Source organism: Uranotaenia lowii, chromosome 2, assembly GCF_029784155.1.
Source record: "Uranotaenia lowii strain MFRU-FL chromosome 2, ASM2978415v1, whole genome shotgun sequence".
In the NCBI taxonomy this organism is placed as follows: Eukaryota; Metazoa; Arthropoda; class Insecta; order Diptera; family Culicidae; genus Uranotaenia; species Uranotaenia lowii.
In genome coordinates, this window is record NC_073692.1 from 431,046,876 (window position 1) to 431,071,875 (window position 25,000).

General features: G+C 35.1%; 1 protein-coding gene across 2 annotated transcripts in view; it reads right to left on the minus strand.

The window, feature by feature from the left end:
- LOC129745675 (putative uncharacterized protein DDB_G0277255) overlaps positions 1–10,138 on the minus strand; it is a 51,733-nt gene extending 41,595 nt beyond the window's left edge. The window contains exon 1 of one of the 2 annotated variants that reach the window (XM_055738943.1): positions 8,646–10,138. The gene's annotated coding sequence lies outside the window, so the exon portion shown is untranslated. Of the gene's footprint in view, positions 1–8,641 lie in introns of both variants that reach the window. The other variant, XM_055738944.1, reaches the window with a different exon arrangement.
- Positions 10,139–25,000: the final 14,862 nt, after the last annotated feature.

The window sequence follows — 25,000 nt, forward strand, 5'->3', positions numbered from 1 at the left end:
GTAACCTAACCACCTTTTCGATACCAAGAAGCCGAACAGTTTTTGGAAAAATCACTCGCTGAATCGATGCTGTTAAGTTTTCAACAAGGTTTTGCACTTGTTTGTTTCAAAATCTGTGTTCTAATGTTCAACTCGTGACGTTGCCAATTTTTTGTATTATTTGTAATCTATTAAAAGATTATTTTAATACTCGGGCTCTATGACAGCAACCAAAGACTTCAAATAAATAAAAATGTTATCTTAGCTTAGGAATTTTAAGCGAGTGAAAAAATATACTTTGCTCAGTCGAAAACCCACTATTGATGCTAGTAAGAAGCTTGTAAAATACTAGTACAGGACGGACTCGATTCTGCGTTTCCCCCAGGATAAACGAGTCAAATAATTTTAACTACGGAAAATTGTTGTTTACTATTTCTAAATGTTTGTTTTTGAAAGAAATCTTTGAAATCTGTCTAAGGACTGGGAGAAGACTTTATTCCAGAAGAACAACTACGTGTACTGCGGGGCTTCAAAAAACGCGTGAATGATTCGTAAACTTTTTAAACAGTGGTTTTTTTTTAAGTTGTTTCGGTAACTCGAAAATCCAGTGGCTTCTGAGATTTGGAATATCTAATTTCGCTGTTTCCCTGCTTAGATTTTTCGCGATCCTTAATGTGTTAAGCATGAGATGTAGCCCGATGCAGTTCCAGCGTCTTCCACGACCATATCTCGCTGGATCAGAGGGCGACTAACATTAACTCAACACAACATAATTGACAAAGTAACACCGTTCACGAAGTTGACGTTCAGTTTGATGTGATAAATGATGGGAAAATTGAGAATATTGTAATCAATCCCAATAATGATTCCTTATTCTTTGATAGCTAAAAATATATTTTCAACTACAGTGATTTTGTCGTCAAGTATGAGTCCATTAAGCGATATGGTAGAAGACGATGAGATTATTTCCGATATCTCAGCATAATGTAGTTAGATTAAAACCATTTGCCTATAGAGATTGGGAGATTTGAGCGGAAATATTATGAAGAAAATCTCCGAGAATGATAACACTAGGCTGATGATTTTGTTGAATAAATTTGTCAATCTTCAATTGAAAAAAAAAATTCTGTAGTAAATAAAAACTTTATAGTTTTTAAATTGTATTTATTCTCCACGTGAATAGAATCAATGAAAAATATTGACCGGATAACTGACGGCTTATCGAAATCGGATAATCGAGACACGGGATAATCGAGTCTACGCAGGGCCGTAGGAAGAACCGACTCATGGGGGGGGGTTTTGGTGACTTATTTTTACCTATGGTTTTTTGCCCAACAACACACGAATAAAAAAAAAATAAAACAAATTATGTTTGTAACTAGATGATTATTCATTTTTAAGTACTTATTAATAGTTTTTGTATGAAATCGTAACATTAGAAAAGACACGAATGCCACTAGGATGATAAAGTGTCATTTAAAAGAACCTTAAAAAAGTAGCTTTAAAACAGTGGTCCTTAGCCTAAAGGGTGAGCTAAACTTTTATAATGAAGCCAAAATATGAAATTTGCTTTCATCGATGGTTAAAATTTTTGAATTTGTTCAAAAGTCTGGTAGATAAAAATTATTTGATTTGAGCATAAAATAAGTTCTTTTTAGGGTAGCCTTCAATTTCTTTTTAAAAAAACTTATTCTATACTGAAATCAAACAAGCCCAATCTTCTAAACTCTTTTGCAAATTCTAAGATTCTAACCTTTGATGAAAATAAATAAAATTTTACAAAATAAAAAACAGTAAGAGATAAAAAAAAATTCGGATCAAATATGTTTGATGCAAACTTGAACTAAATTTACGAACGAACTAAACGAACTAAACTTGAACGAGTTCAACGCTATTTTTTAAGATACGCTCTACGGCGTCTCCCCTGGAACGACCCGATCCAACTACCGCCGTATGAGGAAAGGTGTGCGCTGATATGCCTAACCTCACTCGAAAAGCGTCGCATCGAACTGCAGCAAGGTTTTATATTTGACATATTGACCAACCGTATTGACTGTGCTTACATTCTACAACGTGTTAATATTTATGTACCAACGAGAACACTCCGACAACGTCAGTTTCTTTCAATACCTCACCACCGTACTGCTTATGGTCAAAACCACCCTATAGACAAGTGTTGTGAACTTTTTAATCTAGTGTATCATTTGTAAATGGTGCGATCATAAATTTTCATACACTTTCCATTTTTAAAAAGCCTTCACAGCAGAAATGCCTTAAAACAGTTAAAAAAATACTCTAAATTATGACTAGGCAACATGAACACGATGATAATTCAATTCAGGTTTTGTAGAATGCAACCGCCAAAACTAAGCTATCTTACTTCGTGAAGTCTATAAAATTGAATATTTCATAAAAATAAATCGGAACGGACTCACCAATGCAGAATAACTGGAGTCAATTCCAGCAAGTATTACATCGCGTCCTGACATGCCAGATTTTTCATGTCAGCATGTATGCCGCAGCCCGTGGCGTAGAGGATAGCCTTCCAGTCTTCTAAGCCAACGGTCATGAGATCAAATCCCGGTCACGGCATACATAGTACACTTTCTGTGGGTTGGTGGTTTTAGCATTTGTAAGATGCTAGCCATCATATCCTCGAAAGATGTACGTTTAGAGTTAAGTGAAAGGAATCTCTTCGAGGAAACATTAAGTTTCATTGAGATCCTGTATGTGTTTGTGTTCGTTTTCAAAAAAAAAAAAAAAAGATGCAAGCACACGTTCTAGCCGATCGAATCAATATAACCGAAATCCAGAAGCTAAAAAGCGGATGTTTAGATGCGCCATTGTCCAAATTCATTGGAGGCACAATTCTTGAAGGTTCATTTCTTGAAGGCGTGTATTCATAACTTCTTGTTTCAGTGGTTCAGTTTAAACGCAGATATGGGGTTTGAACAGTTATTGTCATATATCCACACATACAAAATACAACATTCACACCACCTGATGTATACACTACACATTGACGACTTTGGGCTCTAGCTTTCCCTCCATTATACTTGATTGTCACTACGATAATAGTTACGGAACAGAAAACACGTGCGAATTATAAGTTCTCGATAAGTTAGAAATACCGACTTCATTCGTGAGTTTCCGAAATTCCCTCCCGGTCATAATAGTTTCTGGCGACGAGGATGACTGAAAAGTCTACGAGTTCCGGTAGTTCGAGCGGTAAAAGTTCGCGAAACCCTAAAAGTGAAATCGCGGGCAATACCGAAGACGACGGAGTTTCGATCGCAGTACATTCCACGTTTACAATCGAACCTTTTGACCGCCATAAAATGAAATGGTCACGCTGGGTAGAAAGATTCGAAGGTGCTTTGCAGCTTTTTGGTGTCCGGGAGCAGACGAAACTCCCCATGTTGCTACACTACATGGGCGCGGAAACGTACGACGTAGTTTCCGATAAGTTGGCACCTGCTAAGCCTAAAGACCAGGCATACGCCGCCATTGTTAAAATACTTGAAGAACACTTTAACCCCGAGCCGCTGGAAATAGTGGAATGTGTAAATTTCTTGTTTCGGAGGCAATGTGCTGAAAGAGAAGACGAAACAATAAATGAGTTTCTAGTAGCCCTCCGAAAATTAGCCATGACGTGTAATTTTGGTGATTATTTGAATAACGCACTCCGAAACCAGCTAGTAATCGGATTAAAAAGTGATGCTATACGTGCGCGTCTCCTAGAAGTTCGAGGCCTAACGCTAGAAAAGGCTCGAGATATTGCTGTGTCGATGGAATTGTCGGTAAAAGGGGGTTACGAAATCCGATCACTCCAGTGCAAATCGGAAGTGAGCTTGGTAGAGCATCAATATGCGAAAAGTGCCAGTGCTAGATCAAGAATCGCCAAACCTGGAACAAGTACGTCGGACATGAAGAGAAATGGCTGTTACCGCTGCGGAAATGCGCAGCATTATGCTGATAAATGCCCTTACTTGAATAGCTTCTGTCGGCATTGTGGTCGTCGCGGCCATTTGCAGAAAGTGTGCTTACAAAAAAACGCGAACAAAAGTGACACCAACCAATTGGAGGAGAGCAGAAGAGAGAACGCGAGAGAAGATGTACAAGCAGAAGAAATATGTGGGGTTTACAGTGCTGCCGATTTCCGGTGTAAAGTCGGCAAATTCTGGCTACATCTGTCAATTGACGGAGTAAAAACGGAATTCGAAATTGACAGCGGCTCTCCGGTGAGCATCATTAGTGTTCACGATCAACAACAGCTGTTTCCCACAATGCGTTTGCAGCAACCCGATCTCGAGCTAGTGAGCTACAGTGGAAATGCGATCGAACTGTGTGGTATGAGTGCCGTTCGCGTAGAATACGAGAATAAAAAACACGATTTGCTGTTGTACATTGCGAAGAATCGAAAACATCCGCTGTTGGGCCGTAGCTGGATGAAAGTGTTGAAACTAAAGCTAGAAAAGTTCTACGATTGTGTGGGTGCAATTTCGGAGACGGGACACACATCCAAAAATGCAACAGATGCTGTAAAAGTGTTGATAACACGGTATGCAAATATTTTCGAGAAGTCAATGGGCAAAATTACGGGCCTTTTGGCGAAATTGAAGTTGAAACCAAATACGCAACCGGTGTACATAAAAGCCCGACCAATACCATTTTCCATAAAAAGTGCAGTTGAAGAGGAAATTAAAAAATTAGTGGAAGCGGGCGTTCTGATTAAAGTAAATCATAGTGAGTGGGCCACACCAGTGGTCCCAGTGAAAAAGTTGAACAACAAAGTGAGATTGTGTGGGGATTACAAGCTGTCGGTAAACCCAAGCATCCTGGTGGATGACCATCCCTTGCCTACCGTCGAAGAGTTGTTCGCAAATGTTGCTGGGGGAGATAAGTTCTCTAAAATAGATCTTTCCCAAGCATATTTGCAGCTTGAAGTAGAGCCGAAGGACCAGGAGATCCTTACTTTAAGCACGCATTTGGGGTTGTACCAACCGACAAGAATGATGTATGGTATCAGTTCGGCACCAGCAATTTGGCAGCGGCTGATTGAAGAAGTGCTGAATGGGATTGAAGGAGTCACTGTGTTCATCGATGACATTCGTGTTACGGGGCCAAATGATGAAATGCATCTGCGACGTCTGGAAGAAGTGTTTAAACGATTAAGTGAATACAATATGCGAGTGAACCTTGAAAAGTGCCAGTTTTTTGCCAACCGCATAGAATACTGCGGCTACATGATAGATCGTGATGGTATACATAAAGTGCAGAAGAAAATAGACGCTGTCCAGAACATGCCTGTGCCACAGAATAAAGACCAAGTGCGCTCATTTGTGGGACTAGTAAATTACTATGGACGATTTTTCCCACATCTGAGCACCACGATCTATCCGCTGAACTGTCTATTGCGCAACGATGTACATTTTCAATGGACCAAAAAGTGTGAAGAAGCGTTTCGAAAAGTGAAAGAAGAGATGCAGTCAGATCGGTTTTTGGTACATTATAATCCTGGATTGCCGTTGGTACTTGCTACGGATGCATCACCCTACGGAGTCGGTGCCGTTTTAAGCCATATCTTTCCCGATGGTACAGAGCGGCCGATTCAATACGCATCACAGACTTTAAACGAAACGCAGAGGAGGTACAAGCAGGTTGACCGCGAAGCATATGCTATCGTTTTTGGAATACGTAAGTTCTACCAATATCTCTACGGGAGCAAATTTGTACTGATTACCGACAACCAGCCGTTGAAGCAGATTTTTTCGGAAACCAAAGGGTTGCCTACTATGTCTGCTTTGAGGATGCAACATTACGCTACCTTCTTGCAATCTTTTTAATTACTAGATCTGGTGGAGGTAGATCTGGTGGAAGTGGACATAATCGAAACACTTCCGCTTACGGTTGACGATCTTTGTAAAGCGACTGCAAAAGATGGTTCCGTCAAAGTGCTTATACAAGGATTGAAGAACGGTAAAATAGTAGAAGCTAAAGACAGGTTCGGGATTTCCCAAGAAGAATTCAACCTACAGCAAGGATGCATTATGCGAGGAATTCGTGTATACATACCGTCTAGTTTGAGAGAACAGGTTCTCTCGGAACTACATTCAACACATTTTGGGAGTACTCGATTGAAGACGCTCGCGAGGGGATACGTCTGGTGGGAGCGCATTGATAAGGACATCGAAGACATGGTACGAAATTGTGCATCGTGTCAACTTACTCGCCCCGATCCCGTTAAAGCGCCGTTGCATTGTTGGGAGCAACCTAATCAACCGTTTGAAAGGGTACACGTCGACTTCGCAGGGCCTTTCCTTGGCAGTTACTTTATAGTGTTCGTGGACGCGTTCACAAAATGGCCTGAGGTCAAAATATTGCGTGACATAACAACAAATACAACCATTCACGCTTGTAGAGAGTTTTTTGCGACTTTTGGAATACCGTCTGTACTAGTCAGTGATCACGGAGTACAATTTAAGTCAGCCGATTTTCAGAGTTTTCTGAAACTTAACGGTATCTTTCATAAGATGGGAGCCCCGTACCATCCAGCGACAAATGGCCAGGCTGAACGCTTCATTCAAACCCTGAAAGGGAAAATGAAAGCGCTAAATTGCGACAAATCTAGAATGCACACGAAACTTTGTCAAATTCTGCTGAGCTACAGGAAAACCATACACCCTGCAACAGGAAAATCGCCGTCCATGATGGTCTTCAATCGTCAAATACGTTCAAGGTTAGATTTGATGATACCTGATCCTAAGGCAAAAACCAACGATCCAGAAATCAAGATACGATCAATTCCTGAAGGGGCGAGAGTTGCTGCTCGTGACTATATGGATCGAACCAAATGGAAGTACGGTCACGTTATTGAAAAACTGGGCAAACTTCATTACAACGTACAACTGGACGACAACAGAACCTGGAAACGACATATTGACCAACTGCGAGAAGTTGGAGCAAACTTAGGAAAGCCGGCTCAAACATCTCAAGAGTTTCCGGAGCATTTCGATCCGATTCCTACAAAAACAGCTTCGGAAAGAAATGACGCCGTAGAAGAGCCAAGGGTTGAGTTATCGACGGAAAACCTTTCGACTACCGCTTCGGGTGATATTCAGGAGCCGTCCAATGCAGTCACTATGGACTCCCCTGCTATCGACCAACCATTACTCAGGAGATCCACTCGGATTGGTCAACAACTCCAAAGGCTTAACCTGTAGGTACACAATATCTAAGGGGGGAAGAGCTGTCATATATCCACACATACAAAATACAACATTCACACCACCTGATGTATACACTACACATTGACGACTTTGGGCTCTAGCTTTCCCTCCATTATACTTGATTGTCACTACGATAATAGTTACGGAACAGAAAACACGTGCGAATTATAAGTTCTCGATAAGTTAGAAATACCGACTTCATTCGTGAGTTTCCGAAATTCCCTCCCGGTCATAATAGTTATGTTTAAAATATTACAAAAATAAAAGAGAAAATTTACACGGAGCTGTAATGAAAATTTTCTTCTCCAAAAACGCGTCCGTCACTTTCAGGCACGGCCTACCGAGTCATCTTTGGGATCTTCAATTGCTGTGGCTTAATTCAAAGGAATCATCTATCTTGGGAATCAAGTTTTTTAAACCTGTCTGTCAGAATTTCTCATTTTCAGGGAAAGAATGTCAACCAAGGAAAATTTTTGATATTAAAAGTATATTGACTGCAATAATTGTAATTTTTTTTCTGCCTGTCTCCAAGATATGTATGTCAAAATTGCAATATAAGTCCAACACTTTATACATATCGTTGTACTTCGTTGTGGCATTGAAAACTTGAGTTCGAAATTTTCAAACAAAATCAAAATTAAGAAACTTTTCGAAAAATAAAACTATTTAAATTGAAAGAACTTTCTATGATACATATGAACTTGTTGGTGTGCTGCCACACCCCTTTTCCCATGCCGACATCTGCTGATAAGATAGCTCCAGCGATAATTGGAACACGTGTTTACTATCAGAATCAGAATGTTATCATCGGAAGCAGCCGGATTTGTGTTTATTTATTTACCCCAATGAAATTGCTTCGCCATGTACAAAACTTAACTGTTGATGGAGGTAGCAGCTCAATCATGCAATCTTTGCTTGGGCCAAACAGCACAAACAGCCTTGAGTTGGCTCAAATTTGGCAAAAAGAACTTCCTCGCCTTTGTTGCTGGCCTAATTAATGGCAATAGCATAAACCTCCCTCCGAGAAAAAAAAAACTGCTGCTAATTCAATTGGGATAGTTGGAGCTTTCATTAACGCCGCACTTATCATCGCCATCATCATCATCATCAGCGCGATCGTTGTCCGTCATCAGAGCATCCAGTAATCACCCACTATCACCCACTGTATTTTTATTCCATCGCATCATCAATTGCGTATCTTCCCTGGCAGAGCTGTAAACATAGTTTTAACTGCTGTATCCGTCCAAAACCGCGCAGAATAATCGAAATGATCCAACAAATCCCAAGACACAACCAAGACTCAAGTCTGTTCGTTGGACGCCCCCAAGTGGGGACTCAATACTCTTAATGAAAGCAATGCTTGGTCAAGTGGGGGGGAGATGTGGAGGTTTCAGATAGGTACGAAAAAACAACAGTAATTCCATACTACTTACTTACCACGTCTAGAGTCCGGAGCAAATATTTCCCATTATTGTTGCGCGGATCCGTTTCAACTGGACTGAGCAAAAAAAAAAGCACACACTATCTTTCCTGACACCTTGTTATTTTGTTCGCCGACCCCGATGAGTGGGCAAATTCCTGGTGTAATGGCCGGGTTCTTTCGGCGAGAGAACTTTTTTTGTGGATTTTGAAAATATTCTTGAATTATGATTTTCAAATTCTTCTCACAAGTTGTAAAGGTTTTGAATCGTTTACTTTCACCCTTTGATGTTTATAACACACTTGAGTTTTTTCACAATTTTTCCCTGTTTACTATTCACTTCGTCTATTAGACCTTAATTTGGCACACGATGAACTTAATTGCGGGATAATTTTCTTTGCGCCTAAACGTTTCCCCCCAATGAGCGCGATTCACCTGAAAGCGTTCAGTTAGTTTATTGATTCGTCAAGACCTCATCTGCATGAGGTTGCATAAAACCGGCCACGAGTACGCTGCTGGAAGTCTGCTCCACTGATCTCAATCGATCTCGCAAACCATTACTGGCCGCATTATTATGGTATTATGGTGGAACACACTTTTCTCCGGACCAGGAGGAAAAAATATGGCGTAACCGAAATTGTTGGCAAAAACATTAAACCCACACTTGAACCCGACACTAAGGCCAGATAAGGCCCCAACAACGGGAGATGACTCTGTCTGTACTCTGGGCCAGCTTAAAGTTAACAGAACAGGTAACGGGTCACCCGAATCAACCAGCAGAATCCGCCTCGATTACAGGTTTCCTTGAAGAGTCGAGGCGAGTACAACACACCTTTAAAATCGCCAGCGAGCGCCCAAAGGTGAAGTTTTAGTTTTTTTCCTACTTCTTCTGTACGATCCAACTACCGATCATGCCTATACACATATTTTACACGCTGTGCTGTGTTGGTGGTTTATTTTTATGCTGCCTTCCAGAACACCAGCATCGGAATGAACGGACCTACACCAAAACAAACAGGTTGTGGATCGGATCGACGTGGTGCGGCACACTTACACTGAACACATTCTCAACACCTTGATTCATAAAAAAAAGCCCCGTAGACAAGTCATAAACCTAAGACACAAAAACGGGAATCGGCAACAGGTGTAAATCCTTGGAGACTCAAAAAACGATCGTTCACTATTGAGGATTCTTCACATTTTCTAACCACATCCGGTGGCTGGCGTTACGGTTCAAAATTCAAAATTCCAGCTCATAAAGCACCCGAGCAACGCACCCGCACAATTCTTTTTGCACAAAACAACGGTCAACAGTCACCCGACGACGACAGATGACGATATATTATCCTGGGATGGCTGGCAGTTGGGAACGGCACCTGGAATCGGTCTCACCCCGAGCGAAGTTCAAGCGATTGTGGCGATGTGACCGACTAAAAGTTGAATGGGGAGTTCAGTTGAGTTGAGTGAGTTGAATGCGCGCACCCCACATCATGCGGCTGCCACCTAAAGAAAGGCACCACACCAGTTGATCAAGTCAGTGCGCCAGGGGGAAGAGCGCAAGCAAAACGAGGCAGAAAAAAAAAATGTTGCACTCGCTGGACTCTTTCTTAGGCGTTTCGGTGGACGGTTGATCGCATAGATCGCATGGCCACCGATCGTTGTGTTGGTGTAACGGGTTTGCGTACTTCGTCGACAACACGATCACGGACGGGCTTAGCTCGAGATCGGAGTTGCGAGTTGATCGAGTTCGAAAGGTGGCTGCGTCCTTAGCTTTCAACTTTGTGGAACAAACTTCACAGGGTGGTAAAGATGTTGTGTTTGTGGCCCAAATGCAATTTCAAATTAATACTTGCAACTTATGGAAACATATCCATTAAAAAGCGATTTTTTGAATTTATTTATTGACAGTTTCGTAGGAGATGGATAAGTCTGAAGACTGTTGTCGAATGCTTAAGTTTGTAGTTTTTGTTATTTTTGTCATTTTATGGCTTATTTTTGTCTTATTTTCGTCTCAATTTCGTCTCATTTTCGTCTCATTTTCGTCTCATTTTTGTTTCATTTTTGAGTTAATTTTTGTCTGTTGTTTGCCTGATTTTTGTCTGATTTTTGTCTAACTTTTTTTTTGATTTTCGTCTGTTTTTTGTCTGAATTTTGCCTCATTAATATTACTGTCTTATTACTGTCTTATTTTTATCTGATTTTTGACTGACTATTGTCTGATTTTTTTTTAATTTTTTCTGATTTTCATCTGAATTTTAACTGATTTTTTACCGATTTCTGTCTGATTTTTTGTCTGATTTCTGTCTGATTTCTCTCTGATTTTGTCTCACTTTGATCTAAATTTTGTCAATTTTGTCATTTTTGTCATTTTTGTAATTTTTGTCATTTTTGTCATTTTTTGTCATTTTTTGTCATTTTTGTCATTTTTGTCATTTTTGTCATTTTTGTCATTTTTGTCATTTTTGCCATTTTTGCCATTTTTGCCATTTTTGTCATTTTTGTCATTTTTGTCATTTTTGTCATTTTTGTCATTTTTGTCATTTTTGTCATTTTTGTCATTTTTGTCATTTTTGTCATTTTTGTCATTTTTGTCATTTTTGTCATTTTTGTCAATTTTGTCAATTTTGTCAATTTTGTCAATTTTGTCAATTTTGTCAATTTTGTCAATTTTGTCAATTTTTTCAATTTTGTCATTTTTGTCAATTTTGTCAATTTTGTCAATTTTGTCAATTTTGTCAATTTTGTCAATTTTGTCAATTTTGTCAATTTTGTCAATTTTGTCAATTTTGTCAATTTTGTCAATTTTGTCAATTTTGTCAATTTTGTCAATTTTGTCAATTTTGTCAATTTTGTCAATTTTGTCAATTTTGTCAATTTTGTCAGTTTTGTCATTTTTGTCAATTTTGTCAATTTTGTCAATTTTGTCAATTTTGTCAATTTTGTCAATTTTGTCAATTTTGTCAATTTTGTCAATTTTGTCAATTTTGTCAATTTTGTCAATTTTGTCAATTTTGTCAATTTTGTCAATTTTGTCAATTTTGTCAATTTTGTCAATTTTGTCAATTTTGTCAATTTTATCAATTTTGTCAATTTGGTCAATTTTGTCAATTTTGTCAATTTTGTCAATTTTGTCAATTTTGTCAATTTTGTCAATTTTGTCAATTTTGTCAATTTTGTCAATTTTGTCAGTTTTGTCAATTTTGTCAATTTTGTCAATTTTGTCAATTTTGTCAATTTTGTCAATTTTGTCAATTTTGTCAATTTTGTCAATTTTGTCAATTTTGTCAATTTTGTCAATTTTGTCAATTTTGTCAATTTTGTCAATTTTGTCAATTTTGTCAATTTTGTCAATTTTGTCAATTTTGTCAATTTTGTCAATTTGGTCAATTTTGTCAATTTTGTCAATTTTGTCAATTTTGTCAATTTTGTCAATTTTGTCAATTTTGTCAATTTTGTCAATTTTGACAATTTTGTCAATTTTGTCAATTTTGTCAATTTTGTCAATTTTGTCAATTTTTTCAATTTTGTCAATTTTGTCAATTTTGTCAATTTTGTCAATTTTGTCAATTTTGTCAATTTTTTTACAATTTTGTCAATTTTGCTAATTTTGTCATTTTAGTCAATTTTGTCAATTGAGTCATTTTTGTCAATTGTGTCATTTTTGTCATTTTTTTCAATTTGGTAAATTTTGCCATTTTTGTCAATTTTGTCTTTTGTTTGTTTTGTCGATTTTGTCGATTTTGTAAATTTTGTGAATTTTGTCAATTTTGTCAATTTTGTCAATTTTGCCAATTTTGTCAATTTTGTCAATTTTATCAATTTTGTCAATTTTATCAATTTGGTCATTTTCGTCATTTTTGTCATTTTTGTCATTTTTGTAATTTTTGTCATTTTTGTCATTTTTGTCATTTTTGTCATTTTTGTCATTTTTGTCATTTTTGTCATTTTTGTCATTTTTGTCATTTGTGTCATTTTTGTCATTTTTGTCGTTTTTATCATTTTTGTCATTTTTGTCATTTTTGTCATTTTTGTCATTTTTGTCATTTTTGTCATTTTTGTCATTTTTGTCATTTTTGTCATTTTTGTCATTTTTGTCATTTTTGTCATTTTTGTCATTTTTGTCATTTTTGTCATTTTTGTCATTTTTGTCATTTTTGTCATTTTTGTCATTTTTGTCATTTTTGTCATTTTTGTCATTTTTGTCATTTTTGTCATTTTTGTCATTTTTGTCATTTTTGTCATTTTTGTCATTTTTGTCATTTTTGTCATTTTTGTCATTTTTGTCATTTTTGTCATTTTTGTCATTTTTGTCATTTTTGTCATTTTTGTCATTTTTGTCATTTTTGTCATTTTTTGTCATTTTTGTCATTTTTGTCATTTTTGTCATTTTTGTCATTTTTGTCATTTTTGTCATTTTTGTCATTTTTGTCATTTTTGTCATTTTTGTCATTTTTGTCATTTTTGTCATTTTTGTCATTTTTGTCATTTTTGTCATTTTTGTCATTTTTGTCATTTTTGTCATTTTTGTCATTTTTGTCATTTTTGTCATTTTTGTCATTTTTGTCATTTTTGTCATTTTTGTCATTTATGTCATTTTTGTCATTTTTGTCATTTTTGTCATTTTTGTCATTTTTGTCATTTTTGTCATTTTTGTCATTTTTGTCATTTTTGTCATTTTTGTCATTTTTGTCATTTTTGTCATTTTTGTCATTTTTGTCATTTTTGTCATTTTTGTCATTTTTGTCATTTTTGTCATTTTTGTCATTTTTGTCATTTTTGTCATTTTTGTCATTTTTGTCATTTTTGTCATTTTTGTCATTTTTGTCATTTTTGTCATTTTTGTCATTTTTGTCATTTTTGTCATTTTTGTCATTTTTGTCATTTTTGTCATTTTTGTCATTTTTGTCATTTTTGTCATTTTTGTCATTTTTGTCATTTTTGTCATTTTTGTCATTTTTGTCATTTTTGTCATTTTTGTCATTTTTGTCATTTGTGTTATTTGTGTCATTTTTGTCATTTTTGTCAATTTTGTCATTTTTGTCATTTTTGTCATTTTTGTCATTTTTGTCATTTTTGTCATTTTTGTCATTTTTGTCATTTTTGTCATTTTTGTCATTTTTGTCATTTTTGTCATTTTTGTCATTTTTGTCATTTTTGTCATTTTTGTCATTTTTGTCATTTTTGTCATTTTTGTCATTTTTGTCATTTTTGTCATTTTTGTCATTTTTGTCATTTTTGTCATTTTTGTCATTTTTGTCATTTTTGTCATTTTTGTCATTTTTGTCATTTTTGTCATTTTTGTCATTTTTGTCATTTTTGTCATTTTTGTCATTTTTGTCATTTTTGTCATTTTTGTCATTTTTGTCATTTTTGTCATTTTTGTCATTTTTGTCATTTTTGTCATTTTTGTCATTTTTGTCATTTTTGTCATTTTTGTCATTTTTGTCATTTTTGTCATTTTTGTCATTTTTGTCATTTTTGTCATTTTTGTCATTTTTGTCATTTTTGTCATTTTTGTCATTTTTGTCATTTTTGTCATTTGTGTCATTTTTGTCATTTTTGTCATTTTTGTCATTTTTGTCATTTTTGTCATTTTTGTAATTTTTGTCATTTTTGTCATTTGTGTCATTTTTGTCATTTTTGTCGTTTTTATCATTTTTGTCATTTTTGTCATTTTTGTCATTTTTGTCATTTTTGTCATTTTTGTCATTTTTGTCATTTTTGTCATTTTTGTCATTTTTGTCATTTTTGTCATTTTTGTCATTTTTGTCATTTTTGTCATTTTTGTCATTTTTGTCATTTTTGTCATTTTTGTCATTTTTGTCATTTTTGTCATTTTTGTCATTTTTGTCATTTTTGTCATTTTTGTCATTTTTGTCATTTTTGTCATTTTTGTCATTTTTGTCATTTTTGTCATTTTTGTCATTTTTGTCATTTTTGTCATTTTTGTCATTTTTGTCATTTTTGTCATTTTTGTCATTTTTGTCATTTTTGTCATTTTTGTCATTTTTGTCATTTTTGTCATTTTTGTCGTTTTTATCATTTTTGTCATTTTTGTCATTTTTGTCATTTTTGTCATTTTTGTAATTTTTGTCATTTTTGTCATTTTTGTAATTTTTGTCATTTTTGTCATTTTTGTCATTTTTGTCATTTGTGTCATTTTTGTCATTTTTGTCATTTTTGTCATTTTTGTCATTTTTGTCATTTTTGTCATTTTTGTCATTTTTGTCATTTTTGTCATTTTTGTCATTTTTGTCATTTTTGTCATTTTTGTCATTTTTGTCATTTTTGTCATTTTTGTCATTTTTGTCATTTTTGTCATTTTTGTCATTTGTGTCATTTTTGTCATTTTTGTCATTTTTGTCATTTTTGTCATTTTTGTAATTTTTGTCATTTTTGTCATTTTTGTCATTTTTGTCGTTTTTATCATTTTTGTCATTTTTGTCATTTTTGTCATTTTTGTCATTTTTGTCATTTTTGTCATTTTTGTCATTTTTGTCATTTTTGTCATTTTTGTCATTTTTGTCATTTTTGTCATTTTTGTCATTTTTGTCATTTTTGTCATTTTTGTCATTTTTGTCATTTTTGTCATTTTTGTCATTTTTGTCATTTTTGTCATTTTTGTCATTTTTGTCATTTTTGTCATTTTTGTCATTTTTGTCATTTTTGTCATTTTTGTCATTTTTGTCATTTTTGTCATTTTTGTCATTTTTGTCATTTTTGTCATTTTTGTCATTTTTGTCATTTTTGTCATTTTTGTCATTTTTGTCATTTTTGTCATTTTTGTCATTTTTGTCATTTTTGTCATTTTTGTCATTTTTGTCATTTTTGTCATTTTTGTCATTTTTGTCATTTTTGTCATTTTTGTCATTTTTGTCATTTTTGTCATTTTTGTCATTTTTGTCATTTTTGTCATTTTTGTCATTTTTGTCATTTTTGTCATTTTTGTCATTTTTGTCATTTTTGTCATTTTTGTCATTTTTGTCATTTTTGTCATTTTTGTCATTTTTGTCATTTTTGTCATTTTTGTCATTTTTGTCATTTTTGTCATTTTTGTCATTTTTGTCATTTTTGTCATTTTTGTCATTTTTGTCATTTTTGTCATTTTTGTCATTTTTGTCATTTTTGTCATTTTTGTCATTTTTGTCATTTTTGTCATTTTTGTCATTTTTGTCATTTTTGTCATTTTTGTCATTTTTGTCATTTTTGTCGTTTTTATCATTTTTGTCATTTTTGTCATTTTTGTCATTTTTGTAATTTTTGTCATTTTTGTCATTTTTGTAATTTTTGTCATTTTTGTCATTTTTGTCATTTTTGTCATTTGTGTCATTTTTGTCATTTTTGTCATTTTTGTCATTTTTGTCATTTTTGTCATTTTTGTCATTTTTGTCATTTTTGTCATTTTTGTCATTTTTGTCATTTTTGTCATTTGTGTCATTTTTGTCATTTTTGTCATTTTTGTCGTTTTTATCATTTTTGTCATTTTTGTCATTTTTGTCATTTTTGTCATTTTTGTCATTTTTGTCATTTTTGTAATTTTTGTCATTTTTGTCATTTTTGTCATTTTTGTCATTTTTGTCATTTTTGTCATTTATGTCATTTTTGTCATTTTTGTCATTTTTGTCATTTTTGTCATTTTTGTCATTTTTGTCATTTTTGCCATTTTTGTCATTTTTGTCATTTTTGTCATTTATGTCATTTTTGTCATTTTTGTCATTTTTGTCATTTTTGTCATTTTTGTCATTTTTGTCATTTTTGTCATTTTTGTCATTTTTGTCATTTTTGTCATTTTTGTCATTTTTGTCATTTTTGTCATTTTTGTCATTTTTGTCATTTTTGTCATTTTTGTCATTTTTGTCATTTTTGTCATTTTTGTCATTTTTGTCATTCTTGTCACTTATGTCATTTTTGTCATTTTTGTCATTTTTGTCATTTTTGTCATTTTTGTCATTTTTGTCATTTTTGTCATTTTTGTCATTTTAGTCATTTTTGTCATTTTTGCCATTTTTGTCATTTTTGTCATTCTTGTCACTTATGTGATTTTTGTCATTTCTGTCATTTTTGTCATTTTTTTTTATTTTTGTCATTTTTGTCATTTTTGTCATTTTTGTCATTTTTGTCATTTTTGTCATTTTTGTCATTTTTGTCATTTTTGTCATTTTTGTCATTTTTGTCATTTTTGTCATTTTTGTCATTTTTGTCATTTTTGTCATTTTTGTCATTTTTGTCATTTTTGTCATTTTTGTCATTTTTGTCATTTTTGTCGTTTTTATCATTTTTGTCATTTTTGACATTTTTGTCATTTTTGTCATTTTTGTCATTTATATGATTTTTGTCATTTCTGTCATTTTTGTCTTTTTTTTTTTTTTTTTGTCATTTTTGTCATTTTTGCCATTTTTTTCATTTTTGTCATTTTTGTCATTTTTGTCATTTTTGTCATTTTTGTCATTTTTGTCATTTTTGTCATTTTTGTCATTTTTGTCATTTTTGTCATTTTTGTCATTTTTGTCATTTTTGTCATTTTTGTCATTTTTGTCATTTTTGTCATTTTTGTCATTTTTGTCATTTTTGTCATTTTTGTCATTTTTGTCATTTTTGTCATTTTTGTCATTTTTGTCATTTTTGTCATTTTTGTCATTTTTGTCATTTTTGTCATTTTTGTCATTTTTGTCATTTTTGTCATTTTTGTCATTTTTGTCATTTTTGTCATTTTTGTCATTTTTGTCATTTTTGTCATTTTTGTCATTTTTGTCATTTTTGTCATTTTTGTCATTTTTGTCATTTTTGTCATTTTTGTCATTTTTGTCATTTTTGTCATTTTTGTCATTTTTGTCATTTTTGTCATTTTTGTCATTTTTGTCATTTTTGTCATTTTTGTCATTTTTGTCATTTTTGTCATTTTTGTCATTTTTGTCATTTTTGTCATTTTTGTCATTTTTGTCATTTTTGTCATTTTTGTCATTTTGGTCATTTTTGTCATTTTTGTCATTTTTGTCATTTTTGTCATTTTTGTCATTTTTGTCATTTTTGTCATTTTTGTCATTTTTGTCATTTTTGTCATTTTTGTCATTTTTGTCAATTTTGTTTGTCATTTTGTCTTTTTTGTCATTTTTGTCATTTTTGTCATTTTTGTCATTTTTGTCATTTTTCTCATTTTTGCCATTCTTGTCATTTTTGTCATTTTTCTCATTTTTTGTCTTTTTGTCATTTTTTGTCATTTTTGACAATTTCCTCATATTTTTTTCATGTTATTAGTTTAGAAAATATTTGCATGTTTCCTTTTTTATGCATTTTTGAAATATCCATAACCCTTCCTCATATTTTGAAATGGCTATTATTTCACTCTTATATGTGTTGTTAGCCTACTTGGTTGAATAGTTCTACTGAATCAAAGTTCTCGATTGCTTTGATTCAGTCTGTTATTTATTGTTTTCAAAATCAAATATACATAAACGTAAATATATTCAATTTATCTCTCCGATCATGAAAAATAGAAATTTACTCTAATAAATATTGTAAGAAATTTTAAATATTTAATACCAACAATTTTCCAGCTTGGATTATTTCCTCTCGCTATACAGCACACCAAACAAACATTGAAGAATATTTTCAGCATAATCCGGCTTAAATTTACGTCGTCATCACTTTGAGGCATCAACAACATCTGCGATGCTGCTTCAGTTTCATGACACGTTTAGCTTAATTTTAGTCATGTCAGAAACATATTTGTGTATTATTCAAATTTTGAAGGAAAGGCACAACTTTCATGGATATTTTCACAGGATTTACATGCATAGATGTCAAACATTGTTTACGAAACATGTTCAGTGAATAACAAGTTGTCAATCTAGGGAGATGAAGCGCCCCGGATGAGATAAACCGCAAGACATAAAAAGGCCTCCCCCAAGTATTCATTGCCTAAGTATAGGAAAATTTGTCACCCATAGAGTAGAGTAGAGCAGATCCAAAAACGACGATGGGATCAACGACATGGCGAGCGTACTGCCAAACTTATGCAATTAAGTTAATTGATACGGGGAGGATACATGATTAATTTGGTGGGCTCGAAGGACCTATTTATTTGGCGACTAACGACATTGTCTGAGTTTGTCTGGTCTGGCTGAGCCTAGGCCTCATATCCTTCTTCCTCTCCTTCAATGCGCTTCTGGGACCGGAAAAATATTTTTCTCTCTTCTTGGCCCAAGAAATCGTCGTGTGTCTCTACTGCTTTATTTTTTTTATTATCGGAATTATCGTTCATCTGCCTTGGTGGCCCGGCGATAGGAACTTGATACCTTTGTACGTTTCCTCTTCTATTGTGTGTGCGCTCGATAACAAACAAGCGGCAGCATCGGTGTTTTTTTGTCACACTTTTGAGGTTTCTTTTCGCCGCGTAGGGGGAATTTATTGCGTGCGAAGATTTAAGTGAGCTATCGAATTATTCATTGATGAAGTGTAAGAAAAATGCTGATATTGAATCACATTTTTTCGAGTCTTCATATTGATCATCAGTTAGCGTATTAAAAACATAAGGCACCTACCTTGTAAATCCTTTTTAAAAAGATGAAATGCTGAAAAAGTGCAAACAACATAGAGAGCATGCCTTCGAGAGGATTTGTTGAATTCTTAAAGCATGCATTGGTTCCCCAGCGGCCCCTCCTGGCCAATAATTGTATAATGGTTGCACTCCGTGATTACCTACCTACCTAAGTGTCCAGCTCCGATTGACCGGCGCATAGGGCTGAGATAAAAGATCTCCACTGCTGGCGATCCGGAGCCAGCGTCTTCACTTGCTGCCAGCCAAGGTTCTCGTGAACTGTGCGGATTTCAGCGGCTAGACTTCGCCGCCACGAGCTTTTGGGCCTGCCTCTTCTTCGATGCCCATTAGGATTCCAGTCAAGCGCCTCTCTGAAAATCTCGTTTTCATCTTTTCGCAGCGTGTGCCCAATCCATCTCCACTTACGTTCCCGAATCTCGATTTCTAGCGCCTTTTGATGACACCGGCGATGAAGTTCAACGTTTGAGATCCAGTTGCCAGGCCACCAAGCGCGGATGATGTTCCGCAGGCAGCGATTCACAAAAACTTGCAGTTTTCGCGTCGTCACCGCATATGTGCACCAAGTTTCACACCCGTACAGCAATACGGATTTGACGTTTGAGTTGAAGATTCGGATCTTAGTTCGTAGAGAGATCTGGCGTGACCGCCAGATGTTTCGGAGACTCGCAAACGCAAATCGGGCTTTTCTGATCCGGGTTTCGATGTCCTTCTCGGTACCACCATCAGGCGTAATCTGGCTACCAAGATACTGGAAGCACTCCACTTTCTCAACTTGTTGCCCAGCTACCACGAAATTGGAACGATTTTCTGTATTGATTTCCATCGACTTGGTCTTTCCGACATTGATTTTGAGACCTGCTGCCTTGGAGCTTTCGGTGAGGCCGTCGAGTTTGCTCTGCATGTCTTGTTGTGTTTGGGCGAGCAAAACAATATCGTCTGCCAGGTCAAGGTCGTTCAGTTGCTCCATGGTTGAAGGATTCCACGGCAATCCTCGGTTTGGTCTACAGTCAATCGATCCAGTCAAGATCTCATCCATTACGATGAGAAAAAGCAGCGGTGACAAAATACATCCTTGTCTCACTCCAGCAGTTACCGGGATTGGTTCGGACAAGACACCGTCGTGCAAGACCTTGCACGAAAATGCCTCGTATTGTGCTTCGATGAGACGGACTAGTTTCTCTGAGACTCCTCGTCGCCTTAGAGCCGCCCAGATGTTTTCGTGGTTCAGTCGGTCGAATGCTTTTTCGAAATTAACGAACACCAGCAGAAGAGAGTCCTGGAATTCGTTGATTAGTTCCAGTGTTATTCGTAGCGTTGTGATGTGGTCCACACATGATCGTCCAGATCGGAATGCAGCATGTTGTCGTCGAAGTGTAGCGTCGATTCTCTCCTGGATGCTGTTCAGCATCACCCTGCAGAGCACTTTGAAAGTTGTACAAATCAAAGTTATCCCACGCCAGCTACCGCACTCGGTCAGATCTCCTTTCTTCAGGACCTTTACGAGGATACCCTACATCCAGTCGGCCGGGAATGTTGCAGTATCCCAAATGTCAGCGAAAAGACGGTGCAACATTTGTGCTGACAAGGCAGGGTCGGCTTTGAGCATTTCAGCAGGAATGCAATCGATTCCAGGTGCTTTGTTGGATTTCATGTCCTTGATTGCCGCTTCTATTTCAGCCAGCGAGGGCGCTTCCAAGTTGACGCCATTAATGCGACTTACTGTGGGCGCCTCGAGCTGCGGGTCCTGTTGGCCATTGCTATTTTTAACTCGGAAAAGTTGATCAAAATGCTCAGTCCAACGCTTGAGCTGATCTGTTCGATCTGTCAGCAGCTGACCTGCTCGGGTTTTCAGCGGCATTCTTGCATTAGTCCTTGCACCACTAAGGCGGCGAGAAATATCATATAATAATCGGATATCCCGCATGAATCAGTATTATACAATAACGATTTCCATTATCTTCTTCCTAAGACACACGAAAGATTAGCTTTATAGTTTTGGATTATTGAAGTACGATTAAGGTAGTCTTTTTTCCATGAAATGGAATCGTTTGGATGCACTTTACGATACAGCGAACGGGTCGTTAAGTAGAGTAACCATTCATTTTTTTTGCTTTTTTCTACTCGTTCTAAAACGGTTTGATCATTCGTGTTATCTTTATCTAATGATCCTCTCATAGAAAGGTAACAATAGAGCATATCATCTCCCAATAATGAAAAGATTCAAACCCAATTTGGTGATTTGTTAATTTTATTATTTGTTATTGGATTTCCGGAAAAATTAAAAAAGGTTTAATGTACTTTTATTCATTTTATTTTACATATAGTATACTATTTCTCTAAAATGAATAATCAAAAAACAAACCTTCCGCGGATGTTTGCAGGAACAGCTTCCGGATGTTCCATCGCTGCAGCACTTACGAATTTCAGCCTGCTGCTGCAGCACTGCCGAACCTTTCTTAATGCGCTGCTGCTACAGTGGCCGGCGAGTAGGCTTTTCCTTGCATTGGTTCTGTATCCGGAAGAAAAAGTTTCTTCGGATTTATCCTCCAGCCTGTGCCTGAGAATAAAAAAAAGAAAATTTCAGTTTCCCACTATTCAGTTTCCCACTATTCAGTTTCCCAGAATACAAAAAGGAATTTTACTTACCCTCATATATCCTTTTTCGAAATCTTCGTCTTCCGGTTACAATTTCGTAACTGGACGAGTCCAATAATAAAATTTGCCCGACCTCATCCGGGAAAAACTTTTTTTTTATAAAGTTCGACAACGCGTGTTGATGTGACAGCGAAGAAGTGCGTGTGCGTGTTGCTAAAATACTCAATTAATTCTGGAGACCATTAATTGTATCTTTCTAAAAAAGTTCTCTATCATTTGATTGCGTTGCAAAATTAATCATTTTGTTCCTAAGAATATTCATCGTATCTTTCTGGAATAATATTTTATCAGTTCAAGCAAAGGCACACTTAGCCAAGATGCAATATCGAACGTTACTATTTATGTAATCAGAATAGAATGATACGGAAGATTCAGCGTACAGTATTGGCAGATGCGGGATCTCCAATGGCGGCGGCTCTTTCTCCCTCTTCGGCTAGGGAGTTTGTCCAGGCTTGTCTCGTCTACAAACTCCGATTAAGTCAATTCCCGAACGTTTTAAGTGATGAAAATGATAATTTTGTATTTTTTTCGCGGACGGCAAGAAAAACGCGTGCGATTAGAAAAAGTCAGTGCCTGCCTATTCCTCATCTAGTTTGTTGTTGGTGTATTGCTTATTTTTTTTAAATTTTAATGGCAAGATATAACTTTGGCAATAAGCAATGTAGATTATTCAACTCAGGTTGTCACGTGATCATATTTTTATTTGAATAGCTTTCCATCAAAGAATTGTTTATACATGCAAAAAATAATTTTCCTTGAGTGGATCTAATAAATGAATGTTGTTTTCAATAGGTAAAATAATACGCGATTTGAACACCAATCATATGCAAATTTGTTGGAAAAAGTACAATTATTTAAGAGGGCATAACTGTTGTCCATTTAACAAAAATTGTCGAAATGTAAATGATTATTCATCTGCTTTTAAATTTTTGTTTGGTTATCATATAATTAAAGCTATCATATGATTAAAGCTAATTTTTTTTGCCATCTCCTTTAATCCCTTTTCGAAGCATTGTTCGTTGAATGCATTGTTGTTGATACTAGTGTTTGAAATACGATGTCTCTACATGAGGTTAACCTAGAGTGTAACTAGAGTGATAGAGTGATAAATTTTCAAAATGACTTGTAAAAATAAATGTACACAGGAAAATAGCTGAAATTAAAATGCGTGAAACTGTATCCAAATCTACTCAGTTTTTGATCAATCCTTACATCAGTTCTCAAAAAAGTTGAATTGAAACTGGTATAATGGACAACCAGTGCGGTTGTTTTGGACGGAATTTTGGTCTAAACCAGCCGTTTGGACCACGGATACAGTTGCTCAAATGATTAATTTTCAAAACTTCAAATACCTTTTGCAAAGTGCGAGTTAACTTGTTTATCATAATTGTTTTACACGAGTACTTTAATGGAGCGGGGATTTGTGTTTAAACTATAAAACCTCCCCGTTCACACGGCCATATTACAATTGAAACGCTAACAAATATGACAAAACTTACTAAACTATAGGAACAGGCTCACCTGGAATGCTAAACAAACTGCCAATCCTAGATGTTGGAGGAGTCCGCCAGCAAAAAAGCATGAATGTTAAGAGGAGCTTTTTTCCAAATGTTCCGAAAATTTCCGTCGCGTCGCTGGATTACTTCCTACTCAAAAGTTCACCGAATTTGTCTGATTTCAATTTCAATGTTTGATGACAGAAAAAGCACAGAAATGCGAAAAAAAAACAAAATACTCATACAACAAAAATGACAAAAGTGAGAAAAATGACAAAAATATCGATGATAATAAATATGACAAAAGTCAAAGAAATCACAAAACTAACAAAAATTGCAAAAGGTTTGAAATTATAAACAAATACAAAAATGACAGAATTGACAAAAACAAAATTCCAACAAAATTGGCAATAATAACATAAAAAAGGTAAATGACAAATATCGAAAATAACAAATAAGTAGTTCAAATGACGACAATGACCAGAACTACAAACATCTTAAAAATTACACAAACTTACAGTACAGAAAATAAACATCAACAAATAAAAAATTCTCATTAAATGAAAAAATTACATAAATTAGAAAGAGATAAAAATTTACAATGATTGAAATTAAAATTGTTTGTTGTTGAAATAAAATGGAGGATTGGAAAATTTTAAGACATTGTAAAAATTTGTTGTAAGGTTACAGAAAACTGGAAACAAAATTGCAAAAATCTAAAATGATAGAAACAGTTCCAAAAATTAAGAAAAAAATACATAAACTTAACAAAATAGGTTTCATGTTATCATTGAATAAATATTATATGATTGTAAGGAAAGATAGCGTATGTGTTGAAAAGGCTCAACTAATGATTATGATGGCCTCGTTACGAACACACGAGGCGAGCAATCAAAAGCTTAATTAAACATTGTGGATTGCGTCTGTTGATGTTCGATTAGAGGTATTTAACCCCGTCCGTGGTGCTCACACTTCTAAGAACTAATTCGGCCAATCTGTTTTACCACAGCAATTTGGAAATGAAAATAATATCGATCTACCTAGCCCAGCTCTCTCTCGGCTTGGCAGTCAGTAGTGCCTCCTGTATCCATTTCACACCGAACGGCCAGGCCCGTGTTGATTAATCCGTGTGCAAGTATTATTAATTAGGTCAGGTTCTTTGTATTGTTTGTATGCTTGCTTCTATGCTATATGTACTATTCATATATCATAGAATAGCTCCCGCCTCTCGTCAGTGAACCTGAAAAAAAATAAACCAGTACAATATCCTGCAGCCTTTCAAATGGCACAGCGAGCAGCCTCACAAGAACAAAACCAACATAACTGCTACATATCTCGCTTTTGATCCATGAGTTGGCCCTCTTGTTGAGCACAGCTACCTACATTATGCTTCTCAGCCAGAAGACTAGCAAGGTGAAGACCAAAACTGGCTGAGCCGTAATTTTTCGCAAAATTGTATTGAGCATCATCCGTCACCAAATCATGCCGAATCCACCAGCCGGAGCTAACGAAATCTCGCCGAAGCAAAAGTGACAAAAATTGATCCAGATTTTTGCTTTCATCTCATATCAGCACACATGTCCTCGAATCTTCTTCTGCTGCTGCTGTTTTTGCTTCTCTTCCTCCATATTATGTCATCGTCTCCAAACACCGTCGTTGTTAG